The sequence below is a fragment of the Stenella coeruleoalba genome (assembly GCF_951394435.1).
Source record: "Stenella coeruleoalba genome assembly, chromosome: 6".
Lineage (NCBI taxonomy): Eukaryota > Metazoa > Chordata > Mammalia > Artiodactyla > Delphinidae > Stenella > Stenella coeruleoalba.
Genome location: NC_137151.1, coordinates 42,705,602 through 42,722,845, shown reverse-complemented (window position 1 = coordinate 42,722,845; position 17,244 = coordinate 42,705,602). Strand labels below are relative to the sequence as shown.

The 17,244-nt window shown below is 40.0% G+C and overlaps 1 protein-coding gene across 20 annotated transcripts in view; it reads left to right on the top strand.

Annotated features, from left to right (window-relative positions):
• Positions 1-1,239: 1,239 nt before the first annotated feature.
• GTDC1 (glycosyltransferase like domain containing 1) overlaps positions 1,240-17,244 on the top strand; it is a 494,021-nt gene continuing 478,016 nt past the window's right edge. For all 20 annotated transcript variants that reach the window (XR_013828618.1, XR_013828619.1, XR_013828620.1 and 17 more), the window contains exon 1: positions 1,240-1,364. The gene's annotated coding sequence lies outside the window, so the exon portion shown is untranslated. The remainder of the gene's footprint in view (positions 1,365-17,244) is intronic.

The window sequence follows — 17,244 nt, the reverse complement described above, 5'->3', positions numbered from 1 at the left end:
ATTTTGTTTAGAATGGAAGATAGTTTTAATTCTTCAATTTAAGGATAATATGTTTACTCACATAATTTAAAGCAACTTGTGGATGTAACTTTAAAGGCCTAATCAGTTTCCCTTATTTTGGTATGTCTCTCAACTCATTTCCACATCACAACCTAACTCTTCCAAGTTGCAGTTTTAAAAATGAAGTTTACCAGACTTCTAGTTACATTTGCATCTTCTGCCTTCTTCTGACTCATTTAACCCACAAGCTCCTTCCAAATACAAAATCCTTTGATTCGGAATCACAGAAATTTAAATGTGGAAGAAACAAATTCCTCCTTTTACAGGTAATTAAACGAGAGACCTAAAAGATCCTGGTGCTCTTTCTACAGACTATGAATTTTATAAATAAAAGAACTGAATTGAGATTAGGTTGCAGGGAAAAACAGGCAAAATTTGTGGACTGTAAGACCCAATAGAAATTGTGTTAATTGACATTTTATCGCAGAGAAAGTATGGATGGGAACGATGAAAGTCAAAGATTGTCACCACTGCTATCGCTCTGCTTTGTGATTTTTAACTACTTGGGTGACTCTTGAGGCGATTGGGGCTGCGCACATACCATTAACTCCCAAACTGCATATGAACTATTTGGAGTAGTGAGAACAGAAAGGACGCTCAAAATGTAGGTAAAGAAAGGAACGAGCCTGTCCAGAGGGTTCTGAGGGGACCAGGGGGAGGGAAATTAGGACGCGTTGGCCAAGCAGGTGCCTAGGAGGTGCGAGCTGTCCCTCAGGTAGCAGTGGCAGGGAAGAAGCCGGGTACGTGGCTCCAGCAGGCCAGGGAGGGGAACGGAGACCGGGGAGAGAAGAGACCGGCGGGAAAACTGCAGGAGGAAACCGAGGCTGACCTAGTGAGCAGCGAAGACCTTCTAGAAGGAAGGAGAAGGCACCAATGCAAGCTTACAACCAGACTAGGGATTAGGGAAAGAGTATAAACAAGCTTAAGGGTAAGACGCGGTGGCTGACTAGAGATGGGAAAGGGCGCGCGGGGAGGTGGGAGGCGAAGTGAGGTCCTAGGGCAGTGGGCAGGTGAGGAGAGACTCGGGGGTTGTGAGCGGAGGTCTCGAGGCTCGCGAAGGCGGGAGCGTCTGCTGAGTCAGAGACCCGCAACAACCTGGCCGCGCAGGGGGCGGAGTGGTGAGCGCGTGGGCGGGCCGGGAGGCGGGGCCTACGCCTGACGCGTCCAGAGGCCGCTGCGGCCGCGGGCCGGGCGGGGCGGCGGCGGCGGCGGCGGCCGCGGGGGAGGGGCACGGCGTCAGCGCGTCGCCGGCTGGGCCGCGCTGGTGGCCAGGAGGGAGAGACTAGGAGGAGGAGGAGGAGGAGGTGAGTAGGCTCCGGGCTGGGGAGCCGCGCGGGCCGGCGGGGAGGCGGGGAGCGCGGCCCCTCCCCTCCTTGGCGCCCGCCTCGCGGGGCCGCGCGGCTTGGAGTTCCCAGAGGGGCTGCGGCGGCGGCGGCGGCGGCGGCGCGGGGAGCCGGGGGGCGGAGCTGAGGGCCGCGCGGGCGGCGCGCTTCCCGGACGCACGCGCTGCGTTCGCGGCGCCGCCGTCCGCCCCGCGCCCTGAGCTGGGCACCCCGGCTGCTGTGTCTCATTCCTGATACGCGCTGGCCATTTTCTGACCTTCTTTTCTTGGGTTCTGCGCGCCTTGCGGGCCGGCTTCCCGCAGCCAGCGCGCCGCAGCCGCCTCGTCGCGCGGCCGGTGAGGGTGGCTGGGGGCGCGTCGCCTTCTCGCGGGGAGGAGGTGGGGCCGGGCTCCCGGCCTTGGCCCGAGGAGCGGAGGGGCCGCCTTGCCGACCACGAGACTGCCGGGCCAGTGGTCCCTCGCGCCGCGCGCCGCCAGGTCTTCCTGAAGGACCCTTTGCGCCTGGCCCCATTATCGCCCTAACTCTCCTGACCTCAGCAGCCCCTTAGCGGAGGCTAAAGACCTCGCTCACTCTGCGCTCTCCCCGCCCCCTTCCCTCCTCTGAAGATCCCGCATATACTTATTTTAATCGGGACCCAGGCAGTCTGTTCGGGCGGGGGAAAGGTTCTCTGAATTTGTCCTGTAAATCCAGCCGTGTACCCAGCAGCGAGGTTGCAGTACTACGTTAATTTAACCTTTAGTCTAGAGGGAGTTCTTTTTTTTTTTTTTTGGTCTCTCCTCTCTGGCAAAGGCAACTTCTAGAGTTTTCTGAGAACTGTACTGCATTACATTGTCTTTGAGATAATTCTTAAGTTAGCGCTTGGAGGCAGTGTGATGGGAGGTTCAAAGAGAAGGCTTTACACTTTTTCCTCCACCTGTATCACAGTTTGAAATGGAAAACGTGCGTTGACGGTGATTTTCCACACCAGGTGGGTTGCAGAATGCAGCCCCCGTGAGCCGTGGCTCTCCTTGGTTATTGGGTGCTACCCCTGAAGTTGATTTTAAAGTTCAACAGAATGGTCAGGTAAAGGAGCTGTTGAAAAGAAATCCAGTATAATTCAATAGAGCCATTTTATTGGATTCTATTAACCTGTTTAACCTTAAGCTAGAACATGGCAGGAGTTTCATGTAGGAGCCCACGTACCAAGTGCAATATTGAATTTTAATTAGTGCATTCCAGATTTGATGTGGAATAGATTCACATTTCTCACTGCCTTTCATTATATATTTTCCTTAGGATCTTGTATTTAAGAAACAGTTTTAGTATTGGGGGGGTGGGAAGAGTACCCTTTGAATCATGAAAGTTTCTTTGACGAACTTGAAAACTGGGTAGGTAAAATGTGAACCGTGATACTGAGATAAGGTAGGAAACTGAATTTTATAGCATTACCAATTTGAGAAGTTAAGAAGGCTTTTTTACTCCTGTTTTGAAACCGTGTTGACAACTTAATCTGACAGACTGCAGAAGTACAGAATTTTCTGTTTGTGAGGAAATTCAGCAGTTAACTATTAATTATTAATAATTAATTTATTGCAACCCTATAATTTTGCAGAGTAAAAGTAATCCAAGTTTCCTGAAGAGATTTAACATGAACTGAATAGAACTAGTTGACTTAATCGAACACCTAGGTAGATCATTCATACCTCCCCAATGGATATTTTTGTACCAAAATTTGTTTTGATTTTGATGTCTTAAAAACAAAAAGCCAAGTTATTACTAACGTTGAATTTTTTCCCGGTGTTTTGAGTATATGCCTTAGTTTGTGATTTGGAGTCATTAGATCAAATGATACAGATTATATTTAGGCAATCTTTACATTTCATCAATTGAAACAGTACTTTCCAGTTTGTTTGAATTTAGTAACTATTTTCACTTCGAGAATGTTTATTCATATTCTTGATTCAGATAGTCTGTGTCAATTCCAGCAGGTTGGCATTGCAAGAGTCCTAGGGTTATGGTGTATGTAACCTTGATATTAATTAGGAAGAAAGGTCCTGTAACACATGGAGTCATCGAATTCCAGCATCCTCAGCTCCCTTTTGGTAGTGGTCCTCAATGCAGAAGTCCCCAGGTCCTTGCTGGGGTAGGGTGAATTCTTTGCATCTCCCACTCCAGGGTTTACTGCAGGTGTTTAGTAGATACTTTTTGGCTTGTGTGCATTTTCCCTGGTGTGGCTTCATGTAAGATGGGCTGTGTTTTATTCATCTTTGTATGCTTCATGTCAAGCGAAGTGTACTTTGTAATGCTTGTGGTTTTGTTGGGCTTAATCAAATTTAAGAAGGTAGCAGAGTGCTTGGAAGTCATGAATCATGATATTATAAACTTGAAATACCTCATTTCCATTTTTGTGTTGAATAGATACTCTGTTAGGCTGAATTCCAATATTGAAAGAGGTAGCAGGTATCTAATATTTTAGATAAATTGAGGCAAGAGGTTAACATTGAGAATTTTGTTCTTTAATGTACATTACCCACTGTGAAATTGGAAAAGGACACCATTATTTAAATTTTTTGATAGGACACCTCAGTTGAGCTAAAATAATACAAATTTTCCACTGGAGCAAAGTTTGAGAATTGTGAATTGAATGACCCTAATTGTTACTGTACGCCACGTTTTAAGGCCTTGGTTTCACTTTATAAAGATATATTTTTCAGTACATAGACTTCTGGAAGCAGCATGACTTACGGAGTTCAGACTCCTGTGGTAAAAAGCTGTCCTGAAATGATATTTTACACAGTTTCTGGCTGATGCCTTGTGCTTCATGGTGGTGATAATGAAAACAAACAAACAAACCCCAAACCAAACAAACCTTACTGTATTTTCTTTTTCCCTTAGGCTTATATTCTTTCTTTAATAGATTATTATAGTGTGCTTTGTTTATTAAAAAAAAAATTACTGAGGAAATTTTTCAAGCATTTCTTTTGGAAAGTACCACCACTCCACCCTTTGAATAGCCTTGGCAAGTAATGTTTGGGCAAATGCAGGGCCATTTCCATAGTGTGATTCCTATTTGAGTATGTTGAGTTATATGAATAATAGTTTTCATAGGGACATCATCTTTGGACTACATGCATTTTTTTTTCCCCTCATGACACTATTACTGAAAACAATTGTACAGTACAGTATGATAGTGCTTAATTTGTAGGGGGCAAATAATTTCATATCTATCATTGCTGGTTCCTGTGTCAGTCCCAGGCTACCTGGCCCACCCACTGCCTGTTCTGTCTTTTCCACCCACTTCTTGAATTGATTTTTAAGACTGAAAATACCTTAAGATCCCCAGCCTCTTCAGGAGGTGGGATCTGGAATTATTCTGGTGCCCTCGGCATCCATTGCTCACAGAGGTTTGGTGTCTTACTATATCCTTGGCATGTACTCACTTTGAGTTTCAAAATGAGATTCTCATTTTGAAAAATGCTTTCGCTCATCAGGAGTTTTGAAATATATGGCATAAACATTTTAGGGAAGTATGTGTGAAGCATCTAGAATATATTAATATAGATTTAGATGGAATTAGTTTATAGAATCAGACAATTGATAAGAATTAGTGAGACTGTCTAGTCGTTTTCTCCCACACTTGAAGGTCACACTTAAGTCATTTAAACTCAAGATTACAATTTTTTTGAGTACTTATTTTTAAAAGTGAAGCAGTTCTGCAGTATTTCCTTAGCATAAAATAATCCATAGAGTTGATATATTTCTTTTATTATTCCTTTTTGTATTCCAAATCCCTTGTGGACCTGGAACCTTGTCTTGAGCCTGCTCCAGAGCTCTTCCTCTCCTCGCCATCCTCTCTTCCTTCAGGGAACTTGGACCTGGTCTTGTCCATGGTGGACGGTTGGGGTCCTATTTCAACTGGGGCAGAACTAGTAGAGTCAAGATACCTTGATACTGCTTCTCAGACTCACACTCACTGGATTGACTTCTTAGGTACTGAGGACAGGACAGCTGAGAGCTGGGCTCTTTGGCTGTTATAATTTCAGCTTTTTTTGAGGGTCAACTTTCATTTGCATCCGACGCTAGGACACCCTGGTCATCCAGTCATTATGTAGATCCCCTTCCTGACTACCCTGCTCTTGGTTCTCTGCCTTTGTAGCTGAGTTACTTACTGGGTGATTTCTATCCAGTTTCAGTGGTAACTAATTATTTTCAGGTGTTTGATTTTCTAACCAGGTTTTCTCTCAGTTTTGAGCTTTCATTTGACCAAGTATCTGTTATACTTTCCCATAGCACATTTGTTCGTTATCTGTCTTTCTTTCTAGACTGTGTGTACCCAGAGTGTTGGGACCGAATTTGTGCTGTTCCTGTTGGTGTCCTCAGCACTTAGTACAGTACCTGGCACATAACAGGTGATAAATAAATATTGATTGGATATAATCAATAGTATGTTATCAGTATGGGAAACCAATTTTCATATAGAAATTGAGAATTCATACAAGAAGTTCAGACATTTCATTGCCATCATAAGTACTAGGGAGTCTGTATATTTTAAATTACAAGCATATCCACATACAAAATAGCATCATTAGTCATCTTGCAGGGAGTTTATTTAAGAAGAAAATGTATATAATTTTCACCATGTATTGTTAGGTGTTGCACATGTCTGTTTTTCTGGAGTTTGATTAAATGTATATTATTTTATATTTCTTACAAATAGAAGTTTTATGGCACTATAAAGAAGTGAATTTAATGGCCCTATTTTTTTTTTTTTTTGCGGTACGCGGGCCCCTCACTGTTGCGGTCTCTCCCGTTGCGGAGCACAGGCTTTGGACGCGCAGGCTCAGCGGCCATGGTTCACGGGCCCAGCCGCTCCGCGGCCTGTGAGATCTTCCCGGACCGGGGCACAAACCCGTGTCCCCTGCATGGACAGGCGGACTCTCAATCACTGCGCCACCAGGGAAGCCCTAATGGCCCTATTTTTGTGCATTAGTAATTATATACTAAAGAGTAAATTCTCATTAAGAGGCCCTTAAATGCCTGCTCATAAAAAAAGAGAGACCTCTTTGATTTTGTTCTCCATACAATCCCAGTTATTGTATTGAAGCAAGTCATCAAACTCTTTAGTAGTCTAAACCTTTAATTTGGTTTCAGAACAGTAGTCATGTATTGAATACCCAAATTACCATGTCTTTAACAAGTAATGCAGACACTTATTAAAAAAGTAATGACCATAACTTTTCGTGTAGAATTTCTTGTGCTAATTTTTTAAAGAGGACTGTTGAACTGCATTCCCCATGAAGGCCAAAATCTCATACTTTAAAGGATAGTGGAGTATACATTTATGTGTAGAGAGGAGGGAGTGGTAATTTTTGTAGTGGAATTTTTAAGTGGATAGTTTACTAATTATGTTGAGGTAAACACTTTACAACTCTAAGAGGAAAACTTCAATTATCTGAATGAGATGAGGTATGTGAAATTAATTCAGATAAGTGGGGGAATCCTTAGTGTAAATGGTGCATGTCAAGGGCCATGACCTCAATCTTGATTTTTATTTTTTCTATGTATCTGTCAGCTGGTTTTACCTTACTAGATTCTGATTCTTTTTGATCATGCTGGGAATCATTGATGGAGGAGGTAAAGTTTGCTCTATAATTTTTTTTTTCTTTTGCCACAGAGGGAATCCAGAATATCGTATTCTGTGACAAGTATAATTGCTCATCTCTCGCCTGTACTGCCTGCCCTTTTAGGAGGTACACCACAGCCTCCCATTTTGTCACCTTCCTGTCAAACGTCAAATGTGTTTGGGGACTCCTTGAGAATACACTTGATTTGAAATTAAAGCCACACTCCTCTGTCCAGTCTCAAGATGTTTTCCTGCAAGTTGTTGCAACAAGTTGTGGAGGGTGAATTGAGCTGGATAAAACCTTGATTCTTTTCCTGTCCCCCTTGGGCTTTAATATTTAAGCAGCAGTTTGCACTGTAAGCCCTTGAAATAGAAACAAGCATTGGGGCATAACCCCTGACCTTTGCAAATCCTAACTTGAAATGAAAATTTTTGTGATTGATTAGAGTGTTTTAGGAAAATGATTTCTGCTGCCATTTACTAAGGTTTGCAGCATTCCTGGGCTCCTGGCATCTGAAAGTTATTGTGCAATCTGTAGATAGTCTGTGTAGCTGTGGTGACATTTTCCTCTAGGCTTTGGTTTTTTTGGTATGTTTTGTTTAAACAGAGGTAAGCTCATCTTAGCAGCAGAGGTGTGTGCTATCTGACACCTCTGTAAGTGAATTTTACTTCTTTCTTCAGCATTACCTATAGATGCTTTACTTAAACCACCTCAGAACATGGCTCTTTATTTTCAGCATCACCAGCTTCCTTTTCACCTCTTGGTCTTTGAGATACAAGACAGTTCATATCATGATTGCCTTGGGTAGAGTGGATATGATATCAGCAAGCTCTGTATACAGACCTTGTGAGCAATTTCTAGTTCATTGCCTGAGACCTTCTTAAATACATGCAGGCAATATGATTGAAGAGTTTAGGCTTCAGGGTCAGTCCAAACTGATTTTGACTCTGTACCATTTATGAACAGCATGTCTTTGGGGGAAGTTAGTTACTTCTCTGGGTTTCAGTTTCCTCATATGTAATATAGGAATAATATCAGCTTAGTGTATTGAGTTTTTTTTTAAAGAGTAATCTTAGCTGTATTGATTTGTTGTCATGTGCAGATAAGTGTTCAATAATGTGAATTAATGAACTATCTGGATCATACACGATTTTAAAAAAAAGTAGATTTTGTTCCATTTGATAACAGAGATAGTCAAGTAAGCAAGAATTATTCCAAATAGAGGTCTTGCACAGTTGACTTTGTTTTTCTTTTATTCCTATAACTGCTTTGCTATTATATGTTTTATTTATTTATTTTTATGTCTTTATTTTTTATTATTTTTTATTGGGGTAGAGTTGTTTTACAATGTTGTGTTAGTTTCTACTGTACCAAAAAGTGAAGTAGAGTTCCCTGTGCTATACAGCAGGTTCTTATTAGTTATCTATTTTATATATATTAGTGTATATACGTCAATCCCAATCTCCCAATTCATAACCGCCCCCCTCCCTGGCCTTCCCCCTCTTATTTGTTCTGTACATCTGTGTCTCTATTTCTGCCTTGCAAACCGGTTTATCGATACTGTTTTTCTAGATTCCACATGTATGCGCTAATATACGATATTTGTTTTTCTCTTTCTCTTTTGAAAGTACATAAGACTTTTGCAACAATCTATTTATATACAAAGGATATACCGATATGTGGGATAGGGAAGCAGAATGTGGAGTGTACTTGCTGGAGTAAGACAGACTTGGATTTGAATATAGATCTAACATTTGAGTAACCTTGGGCAGGGTTCTTTACTTTTTTGATTAAAACTTTTCATCTGTAAAATGGGTATTAAAGTTTAAAGAGTTAAAAAGGGAAAACAGGATAATAAAAAGGTTGTTAAGACTTAAGAGATCAGGTACGTAAAATATTGAGTAAAGCTGGAATCCATAAATACTGATAATTTTTATTATGACTGGAAAAGTGGCTTTACTTCTCTGAAGTAAAGAAGCTTCCTCATCTGTAACATGAATATGTGGGAAAATTAATAGAGTTATTATGAGTATTAAATGAGATAATACATGTAAGAACTCATTAAATGTTAATTGCTGGGCTTCCCTGGTGGCGCAGTGGTTGCGAGTCCGCCTGCCGATGCAGGGGACGCGGGTTTGTGCCACGGTCCGGGAAGATCCCACATGCCGTGGAGCGGCTAGGCCCGTGAGCCATGGCTGCTGAGCCTGCGCGTCTGGAGCCTGTGCTTTGCAACGGGAGAGGCCACAACAGTAAGAGGCCTGCATACCGCAAAAAAAAAAAAAAAAAAAAAAAAGAGTTAATTGCTACTGTTATTTATATTATTATTAATTCAGTTTCAGAACAAATTGGACCAATTTTGAGTCAAAATGAAAGAATTCATACAGATACTTAATATATTTTTTATGTTGGGGGATATTTACTATGGATTTGGGGATGGCAAGTTATCATTCATTAGCTTTCAGTGTTTCCTTAAGACAGCAGTAGTTCTGAAGTTGTGATATACAGGCCTTTTGGGGTCACGGAGACCCTTTCAGGGCGTCCATTAGGTTAAAACTATTTTTATAGTAATACTGTTTGCCTTTTCCACTGTTTTTACATTTGCCTTGCTGATACTAAAGGAATAGTGGGTAAAACTGTGGGTATCTTAGTAGATATTAAATGGCAGTGGCACCAGGGTGTACTAGTAATCATTGTATTCTTCACTACCACGCATTCACTGTAAAAAAAAAAACAAACAAAAACTCAAAAAGCCAGTTTTACTTGAGTGTCCTTAATGAAGCAGTAAAAATTATTAGTTTTATTAAATCTTGATCCTTGAATGCATTGTTTTAATATTCTATGTGATGAGGTAGGAAATATGCAGAAGGCACTTCTGCTACATATCCAGAGTACATTGTTTGTCTCAAGGAAAACCCTTACGTGTTCTTTTGAGTTGTGAGCTGAGCTAGCCGTATTTTGCATGAAACATCATTTTTACTTGAAAGAATGACTACCAGACAAACTAGGATTATTTAGACTTAGGTATTTGGCAGTGATATTCTTGAAAACGAACACAGTGAGACTTGTCACTTCATGGCAAAACAATAGACAATATTTGTTGCTGATGATAAAATTTGAGCTTGCTAGTGAAAATTAAAACTTTGGAAAACCTAAGTCAACTGCTGTGCTCTTGTCAGCTTCCCAGTACTTAAAGAGTTTTCTGATGGGATGGGTGGTGATATTATGAATGTGAGTTTTTGCTATGGTATTAATTATGTCAAGATTTTCAATATTTATATAACTCAATGAATGAATATTTTCAAAGTGATCAGTGTTACAAAATTATGGTAAAAGGCCCTTATAGAAAGCAAGTAACAGAATACAAAAAGCTTATGTGATATTAGATTTCATATTACAGCTAACCGAAAACTCCTACTTGTCAAGTTTTGGTGTAATATCAAAGAAGAACATCCACAGTTATCTGAAAATGATATTAATATTAACATATACTTTCTTTCTTCTCACTGCATATATGTGTGGGGCTATTTTTTTCATGTAGTTCAATCAAAACAATGTATCACAACAAATTGAATGTAGAAGCAGATATGAGAATCCAGCTGTCATCTATTAAGTTAGACATGAAAGAAATTTGCAAAAGTTGTAAAACAGTATTATTTTTATCACTAAGCTTTTTTTGTATAATAAAGTAATTTTTCATAAAATATATTCTCATACTAAATGTCATTAAAAATTTTAAATGAATCAGGAAAGCAGAACATATTTTGTCACAAAACTGGAACTTAATCATTGTCTTGCACATTCTAGAAATGGAAACTATTCTATTTCATTCAACAAATACTTGCAGAGTGTATGTGAATAAGCAGTTTCCACGTGCAGGAACTCAGTGTAGGTAGGGAGATAGATGTCTTCATTTTCAGATACTAACAATTCACTGAAACAAGTGCTTTAATAAACATCTGTTCAAAGTTGCATATTTTTTTCACCAAAAAAAGATAGCAAACTAAATGCCATTTTATAACCTGAGTTTTTCCCCCTGTTAACACTATAGAGCAAATCTTTTTTCATGTTAATGTTTATAGATCTATGACATCATTTTATAATAGTGAAAAATTGGAAACAACCTAAATGTCCCATGGATGGGAGAATCAGCTCAATTGTGTTGCATCTCATATCAATTTTTAAATTAAATTATAAATCACGCTTTAAAAAAATTTAAAAAATAGTTAACATTTTCGCCTTTAATTCCTAATATGGTAAATATTGATAATTATAACTCATTAACAAAAGCTCTTGGGAGTCCTCAATTTTCAAGAACACAAAGGAGGCCTGATACTAAGAAGTTTGAGAACTGTTTCTTTAAGGAATGGTGGCTAGAGTCATCAAATGAACAAAGTTCTAAAGTTTTAATATTTTGCGTATTTCTTTGAAATATGGACTACATACCTCTAGTTTCTTTTCCTGGTTGTAATGATATGTTACTGGATAGAGTTCTGTGTCATTCTCCAAGTAGGCAGAAGGTTCCTGTGTGTTTTTAAAGAAGATTTTCATTTTTATTTAAGATCGCTGCTACCTATATTGTTGCTACCCAGAGTTGAGATAATGGTTAATGGTCACTTTATCAGCGGATTCATTCTTGATACTACTCTTTTGGTTGCGAGCTATTCATGTAGTTTTAAGCGCTGTTCACCATGGCAGGCTACTTAAGGGTTGTAGTGAAATTCACTTTGCTGAACATAAACTGCCATTTTCTCTGAAGTCTTTACACTAGGCTAATCTGTCTGCTGTGAAGTCTTCCTGACATTTCATAGCTATTTTCTAGATGGTCAGTCCACAACTTGTGAATGTGTTTGTGAATTACTTATTTGCCAACAATATAATATGAATTACAGATGGGTTCCATAGTGCCATTGATACTATGGGCAGAGCCTCATTGTGGATTATTAACATCTTTCTTTGGGGAATTATATTCTGACTCCTAGAAGTCTAGCCAAATAAATTACTCCATTGCAGTCCAACAGTGGCAAGAAACCCCCTTTTCCCGCTTACAATAGAAACAGGAGTGCTAAAGCTTTAATAGAAGCAAGAGAGGCATTCTGAAGCAACGCTCAAGAGACGCAGGTTATCCTAGGCACCCCAGGTGGGTAGAAAGGGTGGTGAGTAACCCTCTCAGGTGAAGCAGGTGTAGAAACTTTGGGTCAACCAGCAATGGTGGAGGGAAGAAGAAGGGATATTCTAGATACTGCTTGCAGGTGATAGATACCCTTTTGCGGCAGTTGCTAAAAAAGTAAGGGATGGGTAGTCCTAGGTTGGGAAATCCATATGTATAGAGTCTTGTTGTGTTGTGCTCTTACGTTTGGTTATCATATGAACTGAACTCAAGAAATAGAACAACAAGCCAGTTGGGAAGGTTGAACTCATAGATTTATAGGCCAGAGGTTTGAATGTAAAAGGAAATGATGAACTCCAGGGGCATTCATAATCAGAAAGAGCAGTGGAAGCCAGGAGGGTGTTGGAATATGCAAGCTGTTCACAAGGGCCCCAAACAAATTCACCTTACAGGGTGGCTGTTAGGGCAGGGGTAGAACTGGTGATCAGCTGGCACAGTTCAGTCAAAGAATGCTGTGACTCAGCCTGCTGCCTTAGGGTCTCTGGTAGGAAATATAGACTTTTAAGAGTGGTATCCATACAGGAAACCTGTTATGGGGAATGGTGGATATAAAGCAGAAAGCAAGAACCAGGAGAACCTGTGCACACAGATGAGGCCAACTTGGGAGAACTAGAATTTGACCTGAAGTTGAGCTTGTCTTATTTCTGCTCAAGGGTATTGTTTGACCCCTTGGATTGAGGCAAGGCTGAGCCAAAGTGGCAAGCAGAGTGACCATAGCTAGCTGTGTGTAGTGGAGTGACAGACCTGCCCAAGAAATATTTGTTAAACCAATGGATGGAAGTAAGGCAGGGGAACAACTGGGTCATTACACTCATGTTCTTCATGCAACAGACACTAGGCACCATATTACCTACCCACTAAATATTCTCTAGGCTAGGGTTCAGTAAACTTCTTTTTTAAAGCACCAGATAGTAAATATTTTAGGCTTTATGGGTGATTATGGTCTCTGTTAAGTTTGCCATTGTAGTGTGAAAGCAGCCATAGAAAAATCCATAAATGAATGAGTAGCTATGTTCCAATGAAACTTTGTTTATGGAGACTGGAATTTGAATTTCATGTAATTTTCATATGTCGCAAAATATTGGTCTTTTAAAAAAACTTTTCATCCATTAAAAAATACAAAATCCATTCTTAGATCATAGCTGTGTAAGAAAAGGCAATGGACTGAGTTTTGGGCTACAGGCTCTGATCTTTGTTTTAGGCAAATAAATGACTATCAGTTATGATGCAGAAAGCATCATATTAGCATTACTGAAACAGATGTTCTCTAGGACAATGCTGTTGGTGACACTGTCTTGTTTTATAGGTGACACTGATACAAATCCGTTCAAGAATTTAGATGTGACATCTGCAGCAGGTTCAGATCTCTCAGCTATAAGACAAACTGGATACTTCATAAAGATTGTCATCTATTATGCGCAGAGAGCCAAAATCCGTTACTGAGATTGTCTGGGTGAACTGCCTGCTGGGTCCAGTGATGCACTAGTAGACAGAGAAGTTGAAAAAGAAGGCTGGCATATTCTTTGGATGACTGGCAGAATGTGACACCAATATGGCATCGAGCCCTACTGTGATTCCAAGAACTGCATGACTAAATAAAAATGATTTTTTTGGCAGGGGTGGTTCAAGTAACTTTGATCTTTACTTGGGGAATGTGTAATGCATTATCATTCCATAGTGACACATGGTGATTGCTTTGGTAATCAGACTTTAAAGATCCTGTCTGTTGATGGATTTTAATGTATTACAGTTATCACCTTTTAGTATTGGGCTTTTTTACACTAAGGGTAATATTGTAAAGAGAAACATCTGCTTAACCTAAAAAAATTAACCTAAAAACGTTAATTTAAAGACTATGATTTCACATGGAAGTTTTTGCTTGGGAGATTTTTGAAATTTTGCTCTCCCCTAGCGTGTTTAAAATATGCTTCTATTTGTAAAAAGCTACTGCTCCCAGAATTTTCTAGGAGAATATCCTTTTGTGTAGGCTACTGAAATCAATAGTAAGTAGAAAATCGTATTCTACAGTGCTAATGTGCATAGAACATAGTATTATAAATTAATACTAACTACTACTATTAATTAATGTCTTCAGACCTATTAAATAAATTCACTTAAAATGATTTAACAAGGGCTTCCCTGGTGGCGCAGCGGTTGAGAGTCCGCCTGCCGATGCAGGGGACAGGGGTTTGTCCCGGTCCGGGAAGATCCCACGTGCTGCGGAGTGGCCGGGCCCGTGAGCCATGGCTGCTGAGCCTGCGCGTCCAGAGCCTGTGCTCCGCAACGGGAGAGGCCACAACAGTGAGAGGCCCGCGTACCGCAAAAAAAAAAAAAAAAAAAAAAATTTAACAAGCAGATGTTAACTGGAAATAAACATATGTATTTTCTAGAACTATTGAATCACAAGAAAACTGGAACATCAAAGTACTCTCTGAACCAAGTCACTGTTTTATTTGGTTAGAGTCCCTGCTTTTGGCATACATCTATTTATACCAGTTATAGAGGATTTGAAAGCAGTGCTGGGAAATGAGGTGGGTGGATTCTCTCAAAGTTGAATCCCATTTTTTTCCTCAGTGAGTCTTCAACATTTTTTTCATCTAGCATTCAACAAAAACTCTGGCAGCCGAGGATGTAAAACATAGATTACATTTTATATAGTTCATACAGCTCATCTACAAACAGAAAAAGATTTCCTCATGACTTACCTTGAAATCTTTATTTAAGGCCTATACTAATCAGTTTGTCAGTGTGCCACTGCTACTATTGCACATTTTTGGTCAGAGTGCAGTGCAACTAAAAGCCATCCTGCTAGGAAAAGATTTGAAGATTGCTGAATAGTGGAAGTTACACACATCTAATTTACAAGTCAGATTAGTGATCAGAGTCATATGAAGTTGATTTTATGGTTTTTAAGCTAGTTTTTCATTGAAGCAATGCCTATAGCTGAGTGACAGGTGTGTTGTAACATTTGAATGCCTTAAACTCTTGAATCTGGAGTGAAAGAGTTGTCTTATAGATGTTCAGATCCTAAAACTCAAGGATTTTGAAATAAAATGCTGTCATTTATTGTGCCATAATTGAACTGCCCTGCAGATTTTATTTTGGATCATTGTGATTAATATTTGGAAAACTTTCCCATTTTCAAATATAAGGCATTTTAGGAAAGACTGTGATTGTGTGTGTGTGTTTGTTTAAATAGAGCAGCAAAACACTTTTACTTTATAGATATATTCAATAAGAAATACATGGATTTAACATTGGTAGACCACTCAAATCAGGAATTCCACTGTCATTTTCTGGAAACCTTCCATAAAGGGGAGGAGACAATAAATAGATCCCTTTGTAGATTGCAATTATTATTTTTTCCTAAACTTTTTTCAAAATATACAGAAGGATGCAGAGCTATAGCTTGATAGGTTACAGTTATTCTTATTTCACCTGTACTTACTGAAATTGAGAAGACCTCTCATAGAAGTGAGTATGAAAAAAAGTAGTGAATTGCAGAAAGGAAGTGCTATTTATTGGGATTTGAGAACATTATTTCAGACAAGCATCTGTGTTAGTCTTTTTTTTTTTTTTTTTTTTCCCCCGGTATGCGGGCCTCTCACTGTTGTGGCCTCTCCCGTTGTGGAGCACAGGCTCCAGACGCTCAGGCTCAGCGGCCATGGCTCACGGGCCTAGCTGCTCCGCGGCATGTGGGATCTTCCCAGGCCGGGGCACGAACCCGTGTCCCTTGCATCGGCAGGCGGACTCTCAACCACTGCGCCACCAGGGAAGCCCTGTGTTAGCCTTTTAGATGGTTCTTGGGCCAATAATTGACTTGAATGTAATCAGGAGAAGAAGAAAATCCAGTTTTAAAAATTTATTTTTGGCTGTGTTGGGACTTCGTTGCTGCTTGCAGGCTTTCTTTAGTTGCAGCAAGATGGGGCTGCTTTTCGTTGTGGTGTGTGGGCTTCTTATTGCAGTAGCTTCTCTTGTTGTGGAGCACGGGCTGTAGGCACGTGGGCTTCAGTAGTTGTGGCTCATGGGCTCTGTAGTTGTGCCTAGAGGGCGCTAGAGCGCAGGCTCAGTAGTTGTGGTGCACAGGCTTACACGAACCCATGTCCCCTGCATTGGCAGGCGGACTCTCAACCACTGTGCCACCAGGGAAGCTCGGCAGGCAGATTCTTAATCACTGCACCACCAGCGAAGTCCAAAATCCAGGTATTTAAAACTAGTTTTCTGTCAGTGGTCAGAAGAATATTTTGTTTTATCTTCTCTCATCCTGCCATGTAGTGAGGTCTTACGAATTGATTTTTGAGATGACAAAACATTGGGATTTATAGGGTCTTGAGAATTCATCAATTACATCTTTTTGTCCGCGAACTATGTTTTATATAGGACTTCTTTAGTCATATTTATAGGAGATAAGAAAGACAGTGAACCTGACTTTTATAGACTCCAAAAAAGACTTCTGAAGAAAGATTACTGTAAGGTAAAATGTAGTAGGCATACATTCCTGTGATTATTTTAGTAGAGCAGTGACTATTTAGGTGGATTCTTTTCCCATTTCCTTTTCCCCCAAGGTCGTAGTCACTGGTTAAAGCTGCTTTTCCTTGAGGCGAATGGGAGGTAACTTTGTGAATGGAGATATTGAGGCTATTGTAGACATCAGGAAATGAGTGGATTGCAAAAGAGAGAATGAGATGGTAAATGTGTTAGGTGATAAGATCATAGATAAGCACTCCTTTTTTGGATTGACAAGGGTGCTAGAGTAAGGATATCAGTAGAATAGAGTTGATTTGTTATTACCTTGTACTATTTACTGTAGAGAATTAAAAACATGTTTTTATATTGGAGTGTAGTTGATTTATAATGTTGTATATTGTTGTACAGAATGTTTAGTTGTAGATACCATATATTTTAATCTGAATTTTAAAGTGGGAATTCTCCATTTTGTGCAGTGACTCTTCACTAAATGTATTTATAATTAAATGAAGTGTTTGAGTATAAATAACATACTAATTTACTAAGATAAAATTTGTTTGACCAAATGAGGAATCTCCCTTTTTTCTTTCCCTTGATGTTTAGT